The 26489-nt window shown below is 35.0% G+C and overlaps 1 protein-coding gene and 2 pseudogenes across 6 annotated transcripts in view; 1 reads left to right on the forward strand and 2 right to left on the reverse strand.

Annotated features, from left to right (window-relative positions):
- CHODL (chondrolectin) overlaps window positions 1-26489 on the forward strand; it is a 263500-nt gene that overhangs the window by 104984 nt on the left and 132027 nt on the right. The window lies entirely within an intron of this gene.
- On the reverse strand, window positions 414-532 carry LOC120599011 (uncharacterized; annotated as a pseudogene).
- LOC120599090 (uncharacterized) lies at window positions 16116-16221 on the reverse strand (annotated as a pseudogene).

Raw genomic sequence — 26489 nt, forward strand, 5'->3', positions numbered from 1 at the left:
ATTCCAGATCAAACATGACTCAAATATATAACAGTACTACTCTTAGGAATATAATGTGATTTGTTTTTCTGTTTATATTTCAATTTCACTTGTATTCGGTTGCTAGGGCTGTCATAATAAAATATCACAGATTAGATGACTTAAACAACAGAAATTTGTTTTCTTACAGTTCGGAGGCTAGAAGTTCAATATCAAAGTGTTGGAAGGTTTGGTTTTTTTCTGAGGCCTCTCTCCATGGCTTGCAGATGGTCACCTTCTTGCTGTGCCCTCACTTGGTCTTTTCTCTGTATGCATGTATCCATGATGTCTCTTTTTGTTTATTTTTTTTATTTTTTAGGCGAGGCAGCTCTCAGTTGACCTCACAGATTGCAAGTACCTTGTCAGCTTACAATCCCTTATTTTTTTATTTTTTATGCCTTCAGGACCTGGTCTTCCTAGGTGGTTTCCCATCCAAGTACTAACCAGGCCCAACCCTGCTTAGCTTCCGAGATCAGAAGGGATTGGGCTTGTTCAGGGTAGCATGGCTGTAGACTGGTGTCTCTTTTTGTGGTCAAATTTCATCTTGTCTTAAGGACACCAGTCCGATTAGATTAGGACCCATCCTGATGCCCTCAATTTAACTTCATCAACTGCTTAAGGACCTTTAACTTTTAACATGGTTACATTTTGAATTACTTGGAATTGGGACTTCGGCTTGTGAATTTTGTGGGGAGAAAGTTTAGCCCATAACACCAATGCAGTTCACAGACCTACCAGTATTCATTGAGCTCCTACTAGGTGTCAGCACCAGGTTAGGCTCAGGAAATACAGTAGAGATGAGGTCTTTGCCCTTAGGGAGCTGTCAGTTTCATGAGAGTTAAGCAAACAAACAGCTACATATTTAAACACAGTAAATGCTAAGGCAGTGAAAAGAACATGTGAAGATCGACAGGATGGGGAGTGGGGAGGAGGTGGTGGGAACCCTGCTTAGAAGGGGTCCTTAGGAAAAGTACCTCCATGGTGAGAGGTGAGAGCCTGTGTTTCAAAAACTGAAATGGGGTTGGGTTGTCAAAGCATGGTGAATAAAGGGTCGTGAAGTGAGATCGATTGGAAGGTTATCAGGTGTTTGGATTTGTATAACCTCGTAGGCCTCGAGAAGGAGTTTGCATTTTATATGACTTACCACATGAAGCCCTTGAACATGTTTAAGCAAGAAAAGGATTTCTGTTTTAAAAATCTACCCTGGCTGCTGTGATGTGGATGGAAAGGCATGGAGCAAATGCAGGGGACTCGTTTAAAGGCAGTAGCTCAAGGCAGTGATTATGGTGGGTTGGATGAAGGCAGTAGCAGTCAGATGAGTGAAGGAGATAGAGTCAAGACATATTTTAAGGGTAGAAATGACAAGACTTGCAGGTAAGTTGGATATGCAGAGTAAGGAGAGAGTAGAACCAAGAATGACTCAGTTTGAACAGCAGAGTAGACATTAGTGCCATTCGCTATGGGGAGACTGGAGGGAAAAAATTAACACAGGGAGTGGGGTTGGGAGGCGGTGTTGAGACCTAAGAGTTTAGGTTTGCCCGTGTTGAGTTTCAGGTGCTTATTAGGTTATACTAGGAGGGTTGTAGGGTTGTTCAAGCAGAAAAAAAGTATGTGAATTTAGAGTAAAAATATATCCATTTTTTAATGATTGCTAGTGGCCCATAATTAAAATGGTATCTGTAAGCTTAAATAACTTGCTTTTAAATAAAGGTTTCACTAAAGAGTTAGGTACAGCTTTGGGGTTTTTTTCCTATACAATAAAATAGATATTGGAAATATATAGATGACATGGATACCTGACTCACTCAGAGGATTTTACCTTTGTGTTCCTATATAATATGAAGACGTTGTTATTAAAGATGTCTTGTAAGGGCAATGTCGCATTTATTTGAAACTGAAGACTGTCGTGCCAGATTTTAGAAGTGTAATAGAAGAGTGTTTTAGAACTTAAATGAAAGTGCTAAGCAAAATGCTTTTAGTGTGACTTTGCAAAATGTAAGTCTGGCAGAGATTTTAAGAAATGTTTGGCTTCTCTGGCTTTAGTGATTTAGTGAGTTTAGTGATTTAGTAAAGACTCCTTGTTAACAGTTTCTTAAATGTTTAATGCTCTAGGAAGAAAGATAGGATGATAAAAAGTTTTCTGTTGATGAAGAAAGTAAATCATTTGGCTTGCCCCACACTATTGGGGCCTTAAAAAGAATCTTATATTTCTATAAGTTAAGAAAGGCCTTTTTCTAGTTTTAAAATTTTTCTTCCTTTTGAAAATACTTTATAAAGAAAAACAGTGGTTAGAAAAATAAACTAGAATCTAATATTAATAAAAATGTGGACTTGAGAACCAAAGCATATATTACAGAGTATATTATATAGTAGATAGATATGCTAAAGAGTTGAATATGATTTTAAAGGTAGGGAAAACAGTTTGGCTATTCTGTCATTCTTAGCTTCTCTAGAAGTTTGTTTGGCAGGTAGGATTTTATTTCCAGTGTTTAAATTGCTCCCAGGAGTAAAGTGAGTAATCTACCAGGAGAAGTTTATCACTAAATAGATCAGTAGAAATCTTGGCATTTGTGCATACCAAAGGCTAATCTTCATTTACTCACATAAGAATAGTGAGAATTAGTAGGGCATGGATTTTAGTTGTTTTTTTTTAATTGTAGGTATTATAATTGTAGGTGTTTTTTAATAGGGTGTTATAAAAAAAAACCTTAAGGATTTCCCCCCACCCCAATTTCTTCATTTTACGGATGAAAGAAACTAAACTCCAAATAAGTGAAATGTGCCAAGCTCACAGCTGGTTAGTGGAGGAATTAGGGCTAGAACTTGGGGATTCTCGTTACTGCCTTTCAAATCACGATGCTGCATTTTATGGCCTAGTTTCTTCTTTTGGTAAATAACAAAATACTTGGTCAGTTCCTTTGTTAAAATCACTGCGTTTGTACATGGTTAGAAGTACTAACAACATAAGAAATCACAGTTTGTGCTGTGAATTTGTATCATAGATATAAAAGATTTGCTAGGGAGGGTGGGTTGTGTCTCCATGTGCTTTCACTCAAACATATTGACATCTTTTGACTAGCATTGATTTGTCTTTCCTATTTCGCCCAGCTCTAGTTGTCCTTCATATTAGACCTTTTGCAACCATTGTCCTGAATGAGGGAAAACATCTCTGGCCAATATTTAGAGTGGTGCTCCCTGAAATATGTGAATTGTTTGTCCCTTTTGACTTTGTTGACGAGATTTTCTACCTGATTGCTCTGGTTGACAATTTGAACAAAGAGAATAAAAGTTTTAGACCCCCACAAATCTGTCATCTGTTTGTCTGTCTATCTGTCTGTCTGTCTGTCTATCTATCTAGCTAGCTAGCTAGCTATATTTAATCCATGTCTAAATAGATGAGGAATATTTTCACATGTTGAGGAAATAAAAAAATACTAGGGTATATTGAATTTTTCATTAGATACACTGCATGCATCTCAATAAGTTTAATATTCATGTGGTTTATGTAACACTTTTGAAGCCCAAGCTCTTTATGGATCATGTATATGATATAGAAACTTACAATATATAAATCGTGAATGCAAGAGGAGACTCAGACCGAAGGAGTTAAATGTGCTAGCTGCATCAGAACAATTCTGCACAAAGTTTTGGAAATGGAATATATACTATTACCAACAGTTAAATATAGTGGAAGAGGAAAAATATAATAATATAATATGAATTTGGTGAATGAGAAAGAAAATATTTTTTTCTTCTGCCAAAGAGCCATAGGATCTTTATGTCATTGATGTTGGCACTACTAATAAAGGTATTGTTTGTTGAAATGCTAATGTTGAAGTTCTGCCTTGACCTCGGAAGACATTTTGTTGCCTAAAGAATTTCCAATAGCAGAAGTAGCCAAAATAGTTTTGTTTGGTTTCCATTAAAATACTGAGCTGGTCTGACACTGATTAATTTGTGGTGGATGGAAGGACCAAAATTTTACAGTGATTTCACTGCAAATGAGATTAGTATTTTAGAACTGAACTTCCATTTTTTCCTTGTCTATTGGAGGACTCTCACGTAGTCTTACAAAAGCAAGTCAACAGCAGCATACTTTCAGAGAAAAAAAAGAAATCTATTTCTGTCTGTCTGTCTACCTACCTACCTACCTACTAACATTTATTTTGGACAAATTTTCTTCTGCTTCATTTGAAAATAGCGTGACACATACAAAGAGATAAGGAATTGTGCAGGAAGAAGTAGATTATTTTGCAGAGTTGTTACATTTCTGAGGACTGAAAAATACAAAGAAAGCAGCCCTATATCAGCCTATGTCAAGATAACCATTCTCATAGCTATACATTTATCATAGATATATCTGTTATCCCTATCTATCCTCTCTCTCTCTCTTTCTATCCATATAATCTCCTCTCTTTCTCTTCATAGCTCTATCTCTATCTCTGTATCTCTATGATCTCTATCATCTGTATCTATATCTATATTTATATCTATATCTATCTATATCTATAATTATATCATCTATATCATCTGTATCTATATCTATCTATATCTATCATTTCTATCTCTTTCTGTATTTCTCTCTTTATTTCTGTCCCTATCACTATTATCTCTATCTCTAACATCCTCATCTATATCTCTATTTTCCTCCCTATAGCTATGTATCACACATCATTCACACATATACACATGTGTGATATATCATGATAAATTTATATGACAAATATGTATAATTTATGATATATATCACACATCAAATCATACATATAAATCTTATGATTCATACATGTGACATGATATCATATGTGATATATCTATCTGTGATGAAAATGTATGTGTTTGTATATACATGCACATATATATACATATATTACTTATAGTAGTTTGAAGAGATATAGAAATCTAGTTGACAGATCATTAATCTTCAGAATTTTGAAGGCATTTTTCCAGAAGCCATTTCAAATTTTGTTCATGTAGGTAATTTTTAATTAATTAATTAATTAATTAATTAACTAACCTTTTTAAAGTCTGTAGACTTATTTTTCTGCCTTTAGTGTTCTGAAATTGTACAGCGGTGTGCTTTGGCATACACCTATTTTTATTCTTTTTTTTTTTTTTTTGATGAGAGTTACTCCATGAGGCTTTATAATCCAAAAACTCATATGTTTTTCAAATCTGGAAATTTTTCTTGAATTCTGTCATTCTGTCATGAGTTCCTGTTATTTCTTTATGGATCTTTTCTTTTCCAGGTGTTAGACAACATGCACTGTCTTTCTCTCTCTTTTCTCCCTCTATTTTTCATCTTTTTATTTTCATATCCTTCATCTGGAAGTTTTCCTCAATCTTATCTCTCAACCCTGCTATTTTGTTTTTCCTTTCTGTTATCATGTTTTTAATAATGTTTCATGAATGCAATATTTTCCCTGATTTTTTGAGGATATTAATGGGAGTTATATTTTATAGATTTCTTTTCATTTTATGTTTTTTTTCCCTGTTTTTTGATTTTCAAACTTTTATTTTAGAAGTTTTCCCAAATGTCTAATATTTCTGCCCAGAAGTAGTTTGGAAGTTCTAAGTGCACAGATAGTGTCCTCAAGGTAGAGCTTCATTGTAGGATGATTTGAAAAAACTGTATGTTGAGGAACTCCTATATTTATAAAGTCAGATATTACCTCTAGGTTGAATTACGTTCTCCAGGAAACTGTCTTTTATTCTTATCCTTGATGATAAGATCTGGCTCTGAGCATAGAGCTAGGCACATAGAGTTGGGAAAGATGGCTGGGATTTTCTGCCTTCAATATTCAGTATTCATATGGCTATTTATTTCTCCCATTTTCCATAAAATGCCACCCCCTCATTCTCACGGATTTTTTATACTCATTCCCTCTCCTCCTCTCTCTTTTTCAAGTGGATAGTTGTCATCATTTTTTTTTTTAACATAGACTATATTTTTTTGAGCACCTTTAGGTTCACAGCAAAATTGACTGACAGTGCAGATTCCCATGTATCTCCTAAACCTACACGGGCATGGGCCCTCTCACTATCAGCATCCTACACCAGAGCAGTACATTTTTTACAGTCAGTGAACCTACACTGACGCATCGTCATCACCCGGAGTCGGTAGTTTACATTAGGGTTCACTCTTGGTTTTGTAAAATCTGTGGGTTTTGACAAGTGTATAATGACATGTACCACCATGATAGTACCATACAGAATAGTTCGCTGCCCTGAAAAATCCTGTGCTCTGCCTATTTAATCATCTTTAAAACATATTTAAGTATCCTCCATTAAAAAAAATCCTGCCTAACCCTCAAAGCCTTCCCCTATATCTCTCCTCTCTTACATAGGCAAACTTCTTTTTTTCACTCTGTTTTCAACCCACTCTAGTCCATCTTCTAGCCTTACCACTTTTCTGAAGTAAATATTTCTGAAATGTGTCACTAAATACCAAAAAAAAAAAAAAAAAAGGATATTTTTCATTTAAATGCTTTCCTGGCCTTTCCTGAGCACCTCTTTGCTGGATTCCAGGCTTATGATTTTCATTACACGTGTTATATAGTTTATTCTTTGCCTCCTTTGCAGAATAATTTTCCTATAATCATGCATTAGTTTATGTCTCAAGGTTCAGCGATGCTTTTATTTTCTTTCTTGTTTTATTCTCTCTCAAGGCAGTCTTATCAGTTCTCCTTGCTTTAGTCACCACCAATATGAGGATACTTTGCAAAATTACATCTCTGACCTGGTGCTATGGACTGAATGTGTCCCCACAAAATTCATACGTTTAAGTCCTAACCATCAGTGTGGCTGTATTTGAAGATGGAACTTTTAAGGAAGTAATTAAGCTTAAATGAGATCATAAGGGTAAGGCCTGATTCAGATAGGATTAGTGTCTTTATAAGAAGAGACACCAAATAGCTTTCTTTGTCTCTGTCTGTGTTTGTCTCTCTCTCCTCTCTCTTCTCTCCCTCTTCCCCCTCCCTCTCCCTCACCCTCACCCTTCCCCTCTCCCTCTTCCTCTCCCTCTCTCTTTTCTCTCTCCAAGCAGACGAAAGGCTATGTGAACACACAGTGAGAAAGCAGCTGTCTTCAAGCCAGTAGGAAGGCTCTCACCAGAAACCAAATTTGCAGGTACCTTGATCATGGACTTCTAGCTGCCGAATAAATGTCTGTTGGTTAAGCACCCAATCTGTGGCATTTTTTTATAGTAGCATGAGTAGACTAATATCCCTGGTCATCTCAAATGGTCCCCAGACCTTTATTCAGATGTCAGCTTTTTCATTTGTATCCTCTAAAGGTCCCTCCGGTAAACTCAAGCTCATGATATTACACTTTGCTGTTCACTCTCAGCTTACAAAACCTAGTGTTTTCTCAATACTATCTCTTTCAGTGAATGAATTCTTCATCCTGTAAGCTGAGTCAGGACCCCAGAAGTCATTCTTGACAGCCCCCTCCTGTCCTAGTCCTGTATTCCATTATCGTTCCATCATTCCATTATCTTTTACCTTTTTTAATATTTCTTAAATCTGTCTACATTTCTCCTTTTCCATTTCAACCAGGCTCTTTCTAAGACCCAATTATTTCCTTGATGTGGCAATCTCCTAATTGTATCTATTCTTACCTCCTTCCAACCAATACTCCCTTCTGTAGCCAAGGTGACAGTTTTAAAGTTTAAAATGAATCAAATACTTTAATAAAGGGTCAGCGACACTCTGGGAAGCCAGGAGCCTAGAGATCAGGTCATCTATCAGATCATCATGGCAGTCTACAGACCAAGATTTGGCAACTGAATTCACCTCACAGAAGGATTCTATGCTGGCTGAATTAACATGAGTATAAATATAGATTAACCTAAGCTAGAAGGAATGCCAGTCTGAAGACTTGAGTACTGCTGAGTCACAGAACATACAATAGCAAATTTTGCCCCTTGAAACAAAAAGAAGACCTCAGACCAGTGGGTTTATTACTGAAGTTGACTAAACTATTTGGTGGTGGAGAAGCTCTGAAACATATTCAAATCATTTGGCTGTATCCAGGCTCCAGGGACTCATCTGAAAGATAAATAGATGAAGGCAGAACATAGTTTATATTTATTCCAGAGTCAAATGATAAAAAAAAAAGTAGTAAACTTTTATAAGTGAATTTCATACTAAAGAAAATTCATAGTTGTTTTGATAATCCCTTTAGTGCAAATTTACAGGAAATACTAACAGTACAAGCGCATGTAAGCCTTAAAATAAGAGCAAAAACATCTCAGTGTTATACTTTATAAAGAAGTAACAAAGCAGCATTGCTGTGTTTAGGTGAAGAGACTGATAACTAATACATGACAAAAGAAAAGGATGAAAATACTTCTCAGTGTCAGTACAGTAGACTTTATTATTAGTTTCTCAAAGACAGTCAAGCTCTTAAAATGACAAAATTATGTTAAAGCCTTCAAAGATGGATTTCGAGAGTATAATGGGACTTTAGCTCAAACAATTGCAGTTGTGAAAGTGAATGGGATGAAAACAGAAGGAGCACCAACAAAGACTGCACAATTTAGTATTGGTGCCAGCAACAATGATGGCAATGAGATGAATGCAAAAGTAGGCACCAGGGAAGATATAAGCATCTAAAATGTGTAAATTTTGAATGTGATACTGCACTATATTTAAACTTGACACAACCCAGGTTAAAGGTGATTCTGTTTAATTGGTTCTCGGTATTTATGTAAGCCAGATATCTGAAACAATGAAAATGATAAAAATACTGTGTTTAGCGTAACAGAATAATCAAAATAAGCCATTGAATATAGAATCATGGGACATGACATATGACAATGTGTTGTTTGTGACTGACATAATCCCCGGATTGAGTCTTGATAGACGGCAATGAAAATGAAGTTGGCACTAGAGCAACAGGTGGAAGGAGAAGAGGACAAAGAACATGAAGAATGAAGGCTCACCAGTCTGTAAAAATGATATGAGTTCGCTAACAAAGAAGATCTATCAAATAGCACAAAGTTTAAACTTTTGAAAAAAACAATTGGCTGCCCAGATCCTGATCTAAGTTTAGGGGGTTGGCATGTTAACTTTGATACAAAAAAAAAAACTATAAAAGGAAAATCTTCATCTAGATCAAGAAAAAGAAAAAAAAAAAGAGCTCCTACAGAAAACCATTATTTCTTCTGATTTTGAAAAAATAATACTGCTTTATGATGTAGAGAAATACAATTATGATTTTGAACAAACTCAAAAGAAGAGTGACAAAAACGTTAGGATATGGCTGGTTTGATTAAAGTCCCAAAAATGATGGTTGAAGTGAAACGATGCTTCAAAGAACTGAAGATGGAATTAGCGTGGATTCAAAAAAGTTTACCGGAGAGAAGATAGAGATGGTTTCCAGATTAAGCCTTTGTGGACAATCCAGCTGTGTTTATCATTCACGAATCCCCGAGGAGCAAAGTAACAGAATTAGTGTAGAACTGCTGGCTGACCCAGGGTTTAGAGAGAAGAATGCAGAGAAAATGGCAGAAAGTGCTGGAAGGATGTGTGAGTGGGAGAATGAACTTTATAATTAAGATTCAGTATGCATCTTAGTTTACTGTACCGACTTCCTTTCATTTATTTACTGAGGATATATTGAAGACGAACAGCATGACATTAATTTAGAGTAAACTGTCCTTATTTGTATACAGATTTTTTCTCTGGGAAAAATAATTGATTTAAGAGAGAATCAATCATGTGCCCTTGGGGTAAAAATAGGTGTGTTTGCAAGAAACCCAGCAGGCTTATACTATTTGAGAAAAAAGAAAAATAACCACAACTGTTTTAAAATAAATTAAATTTTTATGAAGATTTTAGGTTTTGATTGGTTAAATAATAGTGAGTTAAAATATATTTATGATATTTGAAATTGTAAATATATAAAGTTTTTTATATGATCAAAGAATTATGTAAAGACTATTACTTACAAAAAAACACTTTGAAGAAGTAGTTATCTCTGGACATCCTGCCATTTGTGACAATGTAGATGAACCTGGAGGATATTATGCTAAGTAAAATAAGCTAGTGACAGAAAGACAAATGCTACATCATCTCATTTATATGAGGAACCTAAAATAATAAAACTCATGGAAGCAGAGAGTAGAATAGTAGTTGCCAGGGCCTGGGGGGCAGGAGGGAGGTGTCGGTCAAAGGGTACAGAGTTTCAGTTATGCAAGATGAATAAGCCCGAGAGACCTACTGTACAGCATGTGACTGTAGTGTGAATTAAAGATGTGTAATGAGTGTCTGCCTCATTAATATTTCAGTAGCTGTTTATAGTTAACTAAAATTAACTGAAAGCAGAATAAATAAGAATATTTGCTATTGTTGCTATTAACACAAATAGAATAATGGCTTCAAATGGTTTGTATATGTGATACTAGCAATTATCTCATTGTGTGTTGTCTGAATGAAGATCATTTGTGAATCAGATACAGCTCATGCTTCTGAAAATGGTGGTTGCCACTACCAGCTGAAGGATAGGTTTTATGGGTAAGCTCATGGAAAAGATCACTCCTTGTCTTGCTGTTCTCTTTGAATACAAGGGCATGTACACAGACACATGCACATCACACACGCACAGATTCTCTTGATAGTCATGCCTGCTTTCTGATTCAACATACAGTTATTGGTCTTGTGTTTTACTAGGCATTATAATGCCATGTAAACCTCCGGAAAGCATAAACCTTCTCTTTCATCTTTGAATCTTCAAGCCCTAATAGAGTATTTGCCTCAAAACATACACTAAAAAATCATTGTATGAGAAATGAGTGAATTTAATGAGTAAATGAATGCACAAAGACATGCATCTCTATGATTAATATATAATGCACATAGTTCACACAGGGATATTTGAGAATTGAGAATGCCATATGTATTTGGATACCTAAAATTTCATATCAGTAGTGTTACTTCTTTCCTGGTAAGATGATGAGTAGAGTGTTATTTAATAAAAGTGAAGAATTTAAACCAAAGCATGGCATTCCTGGAGATTGCAATCAAGTTGCCCATGAAGCCTGAGTAAAGAACCCCAGGCAGATGGTCATTACATTAAAAATTTTAAGACACTTAGAAGGAGAACATCAGTGTTTTAGCAAAGCAAGTGGTCATTTATCACTCAGAGGCACTCATTAAATGTAATATTGGAGGTACATTTGATAGAATATGAAAGACTATGGCATTTTCATTTTCCTTGGCAAGAAAAGTTCCAATGAAGTTTTGGTTAATTGTTTGAGGGTATTAAGAAATGCATTAAAAGTCTATTTTTAACATGAATGCTGTGATGGCACATTTGGGAAGGAGGAAGCCTACAGTTGATAATGATGCATTGCTATTTAACATAAAAAACCTACTCCAATTTAGCCGCTTCATCAGAAGACTTGAAAGGCAACTATTTGTTATATTTCAATGATCACCCAATATGTAAATCCATAGCAAATTTTGTTAGGTTATGGAGGATTTTGGTACTGATTTCTGACTCTAAAACTGGGTTAGAGTTAGATTTATTTGGAAACTTAGAATTTTTTTTATGCCCCCAGCTTATGATTTATGCTACCATATTACATTTTCTATGAAATACAAGGTTATGTTTTTAATTTCGTTATTAAAAAGCTAGGAAATTATGTACTTGGTTTCCAGTCTTATTTCATAAATATGCAACATTTCATTTCCTGTAAACTAAGATTTTCAGGCCAAAAATTGCTCAGGTCTAAGAAGAATTCTAGTGGTTTTCTTTCTCTTAATTATATAGTTTTGTATCTGCTTTTTAAACCACAATAGGAGAATGTCTCATTATTGTATTTTATTTCTGTATTGTTCTTTCTTATATGATGCTACAGGTTTGAATTACCATCTCTAGGGTCTGGCAACTGGTTAGAGAGCCCACCCCATTCTCTCCAAGAATAAGAGATCTCCTAACAACTTGTGGAATGGCCTTTGGAATGGAGATAGAAAAAAATCATGTAGGGAGTAGAAGAAATAAGTCTTCTGTTTATTATCTGAACAGAAGTATGCTGGGATTCTTGCTACCACATTTTCTGGGAAGTATAACTTAGGCAGCTGTTATGGGTCGAAATATGTCTTCTCCAAATTTATATGTTGAAGCCCTAACCTTCAGTATCTCAGAATGTGACCTTATTTAGAGAGACAGGGTCTTTAAAGAGGTGATTAAAAAGAGGTCGTTAGGGTGGGCACTAATCCAGTTTGACTGGTATCTTAAAAAAAGGGGAATTTGGATGCCAGGGGCATGTACAGAGAGATGACCACATGAATAGGCAGCAAGAGGGCAGCCATCTGCAAGCCAGGAAAAGGTCTCAGGAGGAACCAAATCTGCTGATACCTTGATCTTGGACTTCTGGCTTCCAGAACTGTTTGACAATAAATGTTTGTTGTTTAAGTTACCCAGTCTGTGATTATTTGTTATGGCTGTCCTAGTGAACAAATAGAAGGATGTAGAAGATTCTTAGTGAGCTGTGTTTAATGCCAGATAGTACAAGGCGCTCTTTGTAGGCAGCACCTCAACACGTTGGTGTGTAACTCACAAGCAATTTAGAGAGTTATCTGAGCTAGTGGGAGGAGACTTTTCTTTGAAAGATGAGTATAAACTTTGTTGAGTTGCGTCCTCCAAAAAGATATGTTGAAGTCCTCACCCTCAGCACCTCCCAATTTGGAAATAGGGTCATTGCGGACATAGTCAGCATAAGATGAGGCCTTTAGGGTGAACCTCGATCCAATATGACTGGTATCTTTATAAAAAAGGAAATTTGGACAAAGACACACACATAGGGAGAATGCCATGTGAAGATGAGCAGAGATCAGGGTGATGTTTCTGCAAGTCAAAAAAGGCCCCTAGCAAACCACACAGATTTCAGGAAGAACTAACTCTGCTTGTACCTTCATCTAAGACTTCTAGTTTCCAGAACTGTGAAGACAATACATTTCTGTTGTTTAAGCCATTCAACAGCCCTAGGAAACTAACATACCCTTGATTTGGTTTATTTTACTTCATACTTGTAAATGTGGATATATGAATTATAAAACTTCATTTGTTTTAATTTATTATCTGCAGTAAGGTTCTCTTAAGCATTGCTATTCCAAATAATTTTCTTCTTTTGTTCTATCTGTGATATTCTTAGCCAGTAGTCCAGCCAGAAAGGTCATTTGTGATGGACTCTCCAACTTTTCTTTTTCTATACCTAAAGAGTTGCTGGGGAGATTTAAAAAATATAGGTTCATTTGAACATTCACTTAATTTTAATTCTTGATCTGTTTAATTTCTCCTTCCTCCCAAACTTCAGTCTTTCTCTTTTTATCTAAATACTGGGGTATATCTTTTATTCATTTTGATTTTCTCTCATTTTTGAAAATAAAATCATACACATAATTTTATTAACCTTGCCCTCCCTTTAAACTGTAGCCCCGTGTTTATACTTTTCTTCATGACCAAAACTCTATTAGAGATCAAACTTCTTTAAATAGATGTTTTAATCTGCTTTCACCATATGTTTTCCTGAACTTCACCCCTCTGTCCAGCTGGACCCCGTTCTTGCACCCTGTCTCACCTTGAAAGTATTCTTGTTGACGTTACCAAATTGAATAGACCTTTTGAAGGTCTCATCTTACTTACTGTCTCTGCATTGCTGAAAATTTCTTTCTTGAAAATTCTCTTCTTTCTGAGTTATGAAGCACCATTTCTTTCTGACTAGCCGTTTTCAATATCAGGAGGCAATTTTTTTCATTTTAACTCTTAAATATTGAGGTTTCCCAGGTGTCAGTAACTATGAAGAGTCTGAGATTTTACCTTACTTGCAAGGTAAACTGCCACAGTTTTCATGCGGCTCTTGAGAAAGTGACAAAGAATCGTTTAACTTACAACATTAGCAATGGCCAGTGAATCAGCATTTATACTGTTCTCTGAGCCTTAACTCCCACAATGCGACACAATGAAGGCCAGGAGATGCTCATACACTCAGTGGATTTCATCATAGAAGAAGAGCCCTGAGCTTTGAAACCAGATATTTTGTAGTGGGCTGTAAGTCTGCCTGACCACCCTGTAGGAAGTCATTATCATCATATCTGTCGGTAAGCAAACCTCCTGATGCTCTGGAGGAAGACACTAACTCTCTCTCCTAAAGTTATTAACTATACAAGCATCCTTGAAAATATAGTTCAGAACAAAGGCCATCAGTGCCTTTGCTTTCAAAATATATAAAAACCAGCAACCCATGGAGAACTGTTTTCCAAGCTCAGAAATGTGTCCTCAGTCCTTCACATACATCTATATGCTCTTGCTGGATGACCTCACCCCCCCCATAATTCCAACAACCATTCGCACCCCAATAACCTCTAAAACACTCAAACACTCTCTCTGTTTAATATTTAATCATGACAACTTGGATGTTATATCCAAAATAGGACCTTTTTTCTTTAACCCAATTATGTTCTCATTCTACATTTCTCAGTTTAGTAAGTGCCATCAATATTTATTAATTATTTCAAACTAGTAAATTGCAGCCATTGTGTGAACCATCTTCCTTTAGTCTGTAATAAGTCAATAAAGCCGTATGGGTTTTTTTTGAATAATTATATATATTTTCCAATTGTAACTCTTCTTCCCAGTCTCTATTCTAGTTCAAAGCCTTAGCATCTTACTGTGGACTGTAACTACAGCTCCTTAATTGGTCTCTCTGTTTCTGTGATCACTTCGTCAGTTCTACCCTTTACATGGTTGCCTGAGTGATCTTTCTAAAATCATATCTATTTCACTTCTCGCTCAAAACTCTCTAGTAACTCCCTGTATCAATGGTAGTTAGTGCCTTTTCTCTGTCCCCTAAATTCTAAGATGTGGATGTTTTGGTTTTTTTTGCCAAGTAAAAGGTGGTAGACAGAGACCATATCTTCGGAATATACATTTTTTATGTTATTTAGTAATAAGTTGTACATGCCTGTATTTAATATAATATTTAACTTCCAAAATAAGTTTTATTTTCAACAATACATATCGCTTATGTCACAACTCTCTTCAAATATAAGGCTTATTTTTGTCTCACTGCTTCTAATCTGCTGGTCAACATGTGGTAAGAATTTTATTATGGGTTTTATAAATAGAATTCTTTTACTTCTTTCATAGAAGGATATAGCAACCTGTTCGTACAAATCAATTTTTAAAAGAGTTTAACTGAATTACAGAGATATATGGCTAAGTATTCAGCTCTTATCAGACCTTATGCTTCTGGTTCTCAAAATATTAATAATAAGTTAGCAAAAAAGATGTAATATGTAATATATATATTATATATATGATACTGATTGAAAGGCAACTTTAAAGGCCTCTGGTTAGTTAGAAGCTTTACTTATGGCTTCAATATAATTTCTGTAACAAAATGCTTAGTGATGAGCATTAAATGACACACTTAGAGTTTGTCATTTGAAATTATGGTAAGAAATATTTTTCAGGGCAAAAATGACAGTTATATGGCTGAAACCTCTCCCACTCCTGACTCTTCTTATTTTAAAAGTTGACATTATCAAGTGCAAGGGCTTCAGACTTCAGGTGGAGAATCAAAGAGAAAGACTCTAGCAAAAATGAATGGAAAGAGTGTTAGAAGTTATGCTGAATGTAGGAATTTTCATAATGTTGGAATTTTGGCAGTTATAAATTATTTCAGTGAAAGTAAATTTAAACTAGAAAGTACGGTTTTAATTTTGTGTATGCTTAGTAGTGATTCCGTGGATATTTTCTTAAGAGAGAAAGAAATGTTTACTTTGGGTAAAAAAAAATTAAGCAAGAATAAAAATTCATTTGTAGACCAAAATTTTTTTACTTATTATCTAGACAACTATATGAATATAACCTTGCCAATGGAATCCCAGCTGTTTCATGTCTAAAGAGTCACATCCTCGAGGCTGGAAAACCTCTTACCTATAAAAGTTTTGTTTTTATGTTTAATAGTCTTTTAATTTCAAACTATGTTTTTATTTATTTATTTATTTATTTAGGTGAGGCAATCATTGGTTGACCTCACAGCTTGCAAGGACCTTGTCAGTTTACAATGCCTGATTTTTTATTTTTTATGCCTACAGCACCTGGTCTCCCATCCAAGTACTAACCAGGCCCGACCCTGCTTAGCTTCCGAGATCAGATGGAATCAGGCTTATTCAGGGTGGCATGGCCGTAGACAAACTATATTATCTTGAAGGTCATAATAATGGCATTTGAAAAATGTTGATATCTCCATGTATTTTGATGTCTCATGTGTCATTAAAGATTATATATTGCTATATAAGGCTAACCATTAGGAAGACTTCTTATGAGTGTGTAACCTCTTCAGTAATGATAACATTAGATATGGAAGTTCTTTGGGGACAGGAACTATTACAAACCATCACAATGCAGCCTTATGACAATCCATTTTCTGATAATGAAGTAGCTATTACTAATGACACTACATTGAAAAACTTTTTGAAATAGAAAAAACATTAGTGATTTTAATCTAGAATAAGGTTAATACTCATGTAAAGGTTTTTAAAGTAAAAATAAGGTGAAAATTTGAGACTAATACCAAGCAACCAATTTTTAAAAATATCCATAAGTTGAATAAAATTCAGGAACAGGTGAAATTGGTCATAGTTTGCATAAGCTTTGGATTGTAATTTTGCCTTAATAAATCCATCAATTGCAGTCTTCTTGAATGATTACTTTTAATCATCATTCGTCTCCTGTATCAGTAAAATATGGCATAGCAAGAAGCCTTTTGTATTTCCAATGATTACATTAAATTGATTTAAACTTTTGGTAAGATTCTATGATTTTTCTTCTTTAAATTATTCACCTTCAGCCAGAAAAAAATTCCCATTTACTTTATCTTTTTACTGTGTGAGCTCTAATGATTATTCAAGCAGCATTATTTACCTGAATTAAAAAATGTAATATTCACATTGAGATTTCAACTCATTTCTTTCTAAATATGTTTTTTTTTTTTTTTTTGGGAGGAAAAATTGGCTAAGGATAAAAAAATGGCTCTTCCACAGGATGTATTTTACTTGGTTTACCTCCCAAACTCAGACACCCCCAAATAAGTTCATTAGTGATTTGTCTTTTTTATTCAATTATTCAATTCCCTTATATAATACATCATATATTATTTACAGATTATATGTAGATTATTATCTTGATATAATTTATTAAAGTGGTAACCTTTATTTTTAAAGTATAAAGAGCTAAAATAAATTTCATAATATTCAGTTTGGAATAGTTCATTTTATTTTATGACAAAATTTTAATTTTGTATCACTTATACATGAAATTAATCTCATATATGAACTTAAATGTTGAAAAAAAACTTTGATCATTTCAGACACTGAGACAAATGAATCTAATGGATTACTGCTGAATGAATTGCTGAGCTATTGACCAGCATAATGGCTGATGAATTGATTATATAGAAAGTAGCCACTCTTCTCCATATGATTGAGTGATGAGAAAGCTCTCATTTGCCCATCAGCCTTTATAGAATCATCCCTGAAAAGAAATCTAACTGGCTATTAGAACAATGAAAAATAATTGCTAAATAACTTCTGACTTAGACACAACTCACTAACCACATGAGCAAAGCTTAATAACGCAAATTTTAAGCAGTGAACATTTCAGTATGGGAGCACTCTTTAAGAATTTTTAAGTTACTATTAAGACTTGCTAGTGTTTGCTGTTCTAAAGAATGTTATGTAGCTCTCATGTAAGTTTCTTTTTAAAATAAAGCAGAAATATGTACGTGATACTAATGCACACACACATTGAAACATGGCAATATCCACTGTTTAGGACATGAGATGGAAATAGATAAATATATTATATTTTCCTTGTTCTTTTAAAAATTTAAAAAATTTTAAATGTTTTCAGTTGCCCAATTGTTTCAAGCAGTTGAGGAAAAAAAAGAAGATGCCTAACTCGTGGTAGGATGCACTTTTAGAAATACTGTTCAAAATTTCCCCTGAAATTTTCTTCTTTTTCTTCCACATTCTATTATTAGAGTTTTCTGTGTTTATTGCCTAAGGAAAGAAAAGAATGCAGAGGAAAATTAATCTACTCCTGGCTAAGACCAGAATATCAAAGTCTCCTTCATGATTCACAGAAAGAATTTCTGTGTAGATGAAAAATGTGGTTGATTGTGGGGAGGGAGAAGAGGAGGAGAGAGACTCGAGGAGACTTACAGAAAAAATGGAGGGTTTATGCATCTACAGGGACCAGGCACTGAGGATCAGATGTGATGGAATATGTCTGTGCAGGGGCCACATTTGAGATGTAGATAGATGACTGCCAACGAAATGTTCCCAGACCAGCTCCTTGAATTTAGACATAACCCCAGAGAAAAGTGGGCACTCAGTTGATTGAATTTGAAAAATTAAGAAGTCTTCTTGCATATTTGAGTTTATGAACTTATATTCAGAACCACTTCCAGTTCAGAATGATAACTTAGACCATAGACTGAATGTTTTTGTACTCACAAACTTCATATGTTGAAATCTAATCCCCAATATGATGATATTTGGAGGGGGAGCCCTTGGGAGGTGATTAGGTCATAAAGGCAGAGCTCTCATGAATGGGATTTCTGCCCTTGTGAAAGAGGCCCAGAAGAGCCCCCTTATCCTTCCCATCATGTGAGGACCCAGCAAAATGACAGTTGTCTGTCAGCTAAGGAGGCTGGCTTTCACCAGACAGCAGATCTGACAGCACTTTGATCTTGGACTTCCCACCCTTGAGAACTGTGACAAATGCATTTCTGTGTTTTATCAGCAACCCAGTCTATGATATTTTGTTAAAGGAGCTTAAACAGACTCAGACATTTATCATCTACCCAGAAGAGTCAGGAAATTCAGTCTTTAGTTGTAAGCACACAGTTCCCATCCACAGGACTGGAGAAATGCTCTCCTCTTCGTGCTTCCATTTTCTGGGTTGATACTACTTCCAAGAAGACGGGCTACGGGTTACAGTGAATTATGCCTCATCAAGCTCTGAAAACTCACAATATTCATGTTGTGGTTTTAAATATTCTAGTACAGTAATTTTAGAAAGAGAATAAATTAGAAGGATTGTGCCAAAACAGACTCCAAGAAATCCATCTTCCTATGTTTATCATATAATCCACTAGGATCATAACCAAACAATAAAGTCAGATACACTTGGCTTGGTCTCTCCTCCCACCAATTATTACATATGAGAACTTGAGCAAGGTATTTAAGTTTCTTGGGCTTCAGTTTCATTATTTTTAAGATGAAGATAATTTGTAGGTAAGAACAAATGGGAAAATAGATCACGATATTTAATCAATGGCAGCTATTATGATGACGACTGCCACTGACCAAACTGTCCTACATTGGTCACTCTCATCCTCTTCCTACTGACAGGTGCCCTTTCATTTTGTCTGTGATCCTTACAGCTGCCTTCATTATCATCTATGGTCATCTTCTCCCTTTATCCCCCACCCCAACTAGAGGTGTACTTTGCTAGTTGTTATGTAAAAGAGCCTGGAAAAAAGGGGAGAGATTTAAGAGTAATCGCAATGCAGTGTGTTATTAGGAGCATGGACTCTGGAGTCAAACTAGTTGGATTTCTAACCCTGCCTCTGCCATTTGCCTGCTGTCTCTCTCTGGATAAGTAGCTTATTCTTTCTGTGCATAGGCTTCCTCATTTGTATAAGGGAAATAATATATACCTTAGAGTGCTTGTGAATATTAAATGAATTAATACATATATGCCTTCTAGACTATTAAATCTATTAAATAATAAGTATTCAGTACATGATATTGAAATACTTCAGACTTTTGAATTATTAATAACTTCTGTTATTGTAACTAGAATTTATTTTTATTTCTGCTGTGTTTTTATTAGTCAATATTTTTTATCTGAGTATGTTTCTCAAAGATGAGAACATCATATTCATATAAAAAAATCACCATGCTTCTCTTCTCCACCACATATTACTCGTTTGATGCTGTATTGTTGCATTTATTATGTCCTCTCTGGTCAGGAAACTTATGGATGTTGTCACATTTTATTCTCAAAGAACATTGCGGGGTAGGTAATATTTTGTACAACTTAAGAAATGGTGGCTCAGAAATATTACATAACTTGCTATGGTTACATAGCTAATAGGGATCAGGTCCGGATTTGCACCCAGTCTGAATCAGAGCTTGTGTGCATAACCACTCTGCTTACATGGCATCTGCTTGCTACCGAGCATGAGCAAAGGTGCAGCTGGTCAAAACAACTGTTAATTGCCAATGAGGTAAATGAAAGCTCTACTCCCCAAAATCGGCATTCCTCACCTTACCTTTCTACTTCACTTTTACTCTAATTTCTGGCCAATTGTTTTTTAGTGGGCTATCAGAAATTTATTCTATTCTTACTTCCTGTATTATGTAACTATAAATATGCGTGTATAACTACAATTATATATATAACTACAACTATATATAAAAGTATATATGTATATGTGTGTGTATATACATGTATATTTTTAACAAGCAATCATTTTTATCCGCTGCTGGCTCTCTTTTGGGTAGTGGGTCTAGATGTCTAGGGACGACACTTCCCTGCACCCAGCAAGGTCCAGCTTTCAGTTTCACCACAGAGAGGCACTGCATGAGACTTGGAAGGCAGAAGTGAAGCAGAGCTGTATCATTGCTCCTTTGTTTGTAGTAGGCTGATGTGTTGGCTTTGGCAAATGGGGAGATTTCAGTGGCCTCTTGTGAATCATTCCACTGGGTGCTATAAGCAGCTCCGATCATAGGTTTAGTTTCCTTCTGATTCCTGAAGTTTTCAACCCTCCGAAAGCTAGAAGTCAACTGGAGGGCTTATACCACCCGCTACTTCAGCTTTACTCCTATAGCCCTTCCACGAGTTTTATAAATAACTAATGCTTTGTATTCGATTCCTTCTTGATTGAAATACCTGGAATATTTTTTGTTTTCCTGACTGGACCACGACCGATACACTTTATATATATATTCAGTTTTCTCTTACAGTGTTTCTAATGTAAATGGACACATCTGTCCAAATAATTTTCCTGAACCAATTCTGTTATCTGACTGATACTTTAAGATAAAGTCCAAGAAAAGCTGACCCAGTTTTAACTTCCCAATTTATAACATGCCCTGACTCAGTGAGGTCCCTCTCCTCAGTGGTGTCTCTCAAATGAGTTTATCTATAATTACCAAAAAGATTGCACCTGCTCATCCTGTCTCGTGCACATTTGTCTTCTCCTGGTGGAGAAAGGGCACTCTTTTTTCTTTTTCTCCCAATTGTTCATGACCACCTTTGCCTCAAGATTTAGCTAAACCTCTTCTTTTCCTTATGAAAATTTCCTTAATTTACCCTGATTCAGAATAGTCTCACCTACCTTTAAACTTTTACCAGCTGTATCACTCCTTTCACACTTTCTGTTTGTTGTTTATTACTATTTTTTATGTTAATGACTTAAAACTAAATTTAATTGCAACTTTCTTGATGGGGAAGACATTAGCATGCATCTGCCACTCCCTGGTGTGAAGCCTTGCTCCTAAGGCATGTGTCCCAAAGGTATGCAAGAGTCCTTTCTATGGCATCTCCGACAGATGACCATCCAGTTTCCAGTGACAGAAAGTCAATCACATGGTTGAACTGATGGGGCTGTTAGGAAGTTGTTTCTTATGGTATACATACATACAGCTACCTGCAACTTCAAGATTTGTCTTCTCCAGCTACCCTGATTGGACCTGGAAGTCTCCTTTGTGTTATACTTTCTAAAGCTTTAACATCATTTTTAAGGTTCTGCATGATCTCTGTCAAACTTTTTTGTTATGTTTCCCAAAAGAAATCTTTATATGGTGACCAATTATGCACACAAACACTGACACACATACGTGAAACAGATACTTCAGAAAATAAAATGTATTTTTACCATGTGTATTATTTTATCTTTTTATCCAATGTATTCAATTCGTTTTTAAAAGTGTATGAGTTAGACTTGATAATTTAAAATCATAACCAACTAATGTTGCTAAACACTGATCTAGGACCCCCTTTCCATTCCAAACTTATCTTACACAGTAGTTGGTCCTCCATGTTCTTTGTGTGTCAGCAAAACTGGCCTTTTCTCTGTTTTATGAATGGGCCAAAGTACTGCCCATATCAGGGACTTTTAACACATTCTCTTTAATACAACCAGCTCTTAATCTTTGCTGTTTTTACTTAGATAACTCTGGATCTGGTTCAGTTCCTTCATTTTGTAGACAAGAAAACAGGCATAGAGAGATTAATTAAATAATTTTATATTTGTTTATATTAAACATAAATATATTAGAATTTGATTATATCTGTGATACTAAACTAAGCCCTATGAGTAATACCAAAATAGCATACCTTTCCCACGTACCCGCAACTCCCGTTTATCCTCATGGCTTCTTTGAAATGAGACCTATCTGGGTCACACCTTAAACATTGACTCTCCCAATGCCCAACTTACTATTCCCTTTATTCTACTTTTAACATTTTTCCATAGCACTTACCATGTTCTAACATACTTAATTTACTTATATATTTTTACTTTTTATTTCTGTATCTTCCTGCAAGAATATAATCTCCATAAGAGCAGGAATATTTGCTTTCATTGATGTATCACAGATTCTTAGAACAGATCTTGGAAGAGAGTAGGCACTTAGTTAATGATTATTGAATGAATGAATGAATGAATGAATGCAGGCATGAATTTTATAAAATATCAGAGCTCATTATAGAAGGTTAGAATTAAAGCCAGATCTGCTGGTTCTTATTTCAAATTTCTTTCCTTTGATCCCACTGACACATTATTTCTCAAGCAAAGCTATGTTCCTGTGCTATTCTATAAGAGTTTTATTCAAGTGACATCTCAAGTATTGAATAAATATAAATTTCTCACTTTATACAAGCAATACAAAGATGTAACAAGATATAAGAAAATAATAAAATCCTGGAAGTGATTTAATTATCTTGATTACTGCAGTGAAGCACTTTTGATCCCCCCTTATATGTAGACACTCTAATTTTCTTTTGTTATTTTACCTCACAGAATTGCTCAGTTTTCCTTAGAACTCTGATTTATTTACTCTCCTCTAGCCTGCTCCTTGCTACAGGTGCATGAAGGGGCTAATTATTCCCACTATACCCTCCTTCCCACCTTAAACTTTACCCTGAGCATCTGCTGCTGAGCAGTGCTTTTATTTCCGTAGGTGCCTAATTACTTTTTCTACAGCGGTCAAAGTGACTGGTTCTGAGGTTAATTGTTAAATCTCTGATGGAATCATCTTACACAAACTATTTCCTTCTTTCTGTGAACACAAAAAATATCTTCTTCAGGATACTAACTTTCATTTATTTCTGAATATTATATATTTTACAAACATAACAAACTATAATTGTACATCCATGTGCAATATGAGCCCCAAACCAAAATGTAACTTTACAGACCTCTTCCTATCATCCCATCGGTGGCACCACAATATCTTATGGATTATCCAGGCTTTTTCCTCAGTCCCCAGATGTAGTCACGTGCCAGCTTTGAAGGAGTCATCATCTATAATGAATTTGCTTTTAAATCTTTGTTCTCATCTATAATATACTGTTCTGCTTGAACTTTTATAATTTCTAGCTTGGGCTAGTTATAGCCTCCTGAAAGATTCCAGAACCTCAAATCTATCCCATTTTCATTCCATCTTTTACCCTACTTCCGGCTAGACACACTAAAATTTTGTTTTGATTGTACCACTACTTGGATACTTGTCTACTCGTTAAAATAAAGCTATAATGATGATTCTTAAGCCTTTTAATCACTATACTCCTAACTGCTAAAGACAGTGAAGAAAACTTCTCAGGCAAATGCAGTGGCTATCTCCAAAACTAATATGTCTTTGATATTTTATATTTTCTATTACAATTTATTTAAAACGTCACCGTATTCCAATAATGTTTTAAATCTTTATTATTAAATTCCTTACTTTGATGCTCCAGGAATATGTTCCAGGGAGTATGTAAACATCTGGCAAATTGCTGCATATCCCTGTGGTTTCTTGCAAACCAGCTTGAGAGGCACAGCCTTCCACAACATAGCCCTAGCTTATTTTATCAGCCTTGTCTCTCACCATCACCTTCTGTAGTCCATACTGCAGCTGGTGATGATTTGATGTCCTTTTTCGATTCTTCTGTTCCTTCTGTTCTTTCTGTTAACAATTTCTTCTCCCTAGTTATCCTCTTATTTCCTTAGATTTCTCCTCTATTTCCCTCTATCATTTTTCAGTGTATACATACTATTAGTTTTATCAGCTTCACAGTATCCTTATTCTATTTACAAACTTTAATATTTTATTAGAAGTTGAGTTTCTCTTCTGTTCATCTTTTTAAAGTGAGAGGAGAATATTTATTTTCTCATGTATTATATTGACTTAAATTAGGCGAGTCATAGAATAACATGTCATAAACTTCTCTCTAATCATTTGGGTTGGGTACAGCAGCTGAAATACAAAAACATCATTTAAATTCCATAATATATTTTATTTTATAAATCAACACATGAGTATATTTTATTTTGTAATTTGCCTTATCTCTATCAAGCTATAATTTATTCTAAGATATTAAATACATTTTAATTTCTTCTAGGCTGCAGCTTGAGCTTATGTGGAACTCTTCTTTCTAAGATCCCCATTAAAATTATGAAGCTATAAGAAGCTCTTAAACTTACAACAATGAAGAAGATAGCAGGAAGGCTATCAGGATATTTTAACACATTTATTGCAAATAAAAATGAAACGAGTGAGTTTACCTTGATGAGACAGGATAAAAGAAGCTTCCAACATAAATATTTATGAGAAGTTCTATAGGAAGAGAGAGTTGCAGACCAAGAAATAGCGAGGAAAATGAATGGCAGGAGAGATGAAGGAGTGCTAGGTGGGTGGCGTCCATTGGCTCTTTTCTAGACTCGTATTAAAAACACTTTACTATTGATACAGAAAATACATTGACCACTCAAAGTGGACAGTCAAAATAAACATTAAATAATGACGCTGTCAGTGTTCACTGTTTGCCTATAAAAATAACAGTTTTCTTTAGCCACACTTGAGCATGGAATGACTAGAAGCTTGATGTTTTACCCTGGACAAAAAAAGAAAAAAAAAAAATGGAAAAGAAAAAAGAAACATAAAACAAGGGTAAAACAAAACAAAAACCAACAGAGACTTCTTTTCTAGAAAAATGAATAAGCTGAGTGATAATAATTAGGACAGATACTATGACTTTTGTCTCCCTAGGAGACATTGGTTGTGTGTTGATGATCAACCTAAGAATCATCTCTAGTGGAAGTAGAGGTATTTCAGGCAATAGAAGATGACTTTGAAAGAAGAGTCTAGTTAAGAACTTCAACAATTGAAAGGTTGTTACATTCCTAACGTAAGAATAGTATGCAAATAGACTCATAAAAGGCTTTAAAATAAAGTGGAGAATAAAAAAGGGGGGTAGAAAATACGAGAAAGAATATAAAAAATGTGGAGTATCCATTAGAGAGTTTTAAAAACCAGAGAAAACCAAGGCAGGTTTATAATATATTAAAGACAATATATATTATATCATAATTCTTAAGACTAAAAAGGGATGTAAGTTTCCAATTTTTAGAGGCCTGCTAATGCCAAATATGATGGAAAAATAAAAAGAACTAACTCTGAATGTGTCATTGTTAAATTTCAAAAAAAGAAAGATAAAGAGATAATCCTAAATCTTTCTAAAAATCACCCAATAAGAGATCAAAAATCAGTTGGAATCATAACTCTTACCAGTATCGCTGGCTGCTGGAAGACAAAAAGCAATAATTTCTAGTTCAAATGGGAAAATATTCTCAACCAAAAACAGCTGTGCTCATTAAACTATTAAACAGATATACGTATATTTCATGCAATCCAGAAAATTTACTTCACCACACTCTTTGATAGTTACTTGAGAATGTACCTAAGTGAAGTGAGGCAGTAAACCATAAAAGGATTCATGTCATCCAGGATTTTAATTCAGATCCAACTCTGAAGAGCAGTGGCATAAAATTGTCCAATGATTTTAGTGAGCAAGACTTGATTGAGACAGGAGAATGAAGAACTCTAGAAGACAGCCAGGTAAAAACGTGTTTTGCATAGTTTCAGTAGTGTGCTAGAGTGTGACATGACAGAGAAGTGAAGGGATGAACAGGAGTGATAATATCTTCATAAATATGAGCTAGGATAGACTTGTGTGGTTGGTGGAGTAAATAAAAGAGGAACATCAAAGTAGAACTATAACTATACCAGGGCGTTGGCATAGGACATGGAAGAAAGAAGGTGGTGTGTGTTTGGTCTGTAAAAGAACTGAAACATTTTCTGTGTAGTAGGAATTCAATATATAATGCCTAATGTTGATAACTA

The sequence above is a fragment of the Pteropus medius genome, unplaced genomic scaffold, assembly GCF_902729225.1.
Source record: "Pteropus medius unplaced genomic scaffold, Ma_sr-lr_union100, whole genome shotgun sequence".
Classification (NCBI taxonomy): Eukaryota; Metazoa; Chordata; class Mammalia; order Chiroptera; family Pteropodidae; genus Pteropus; species Pteropus medius.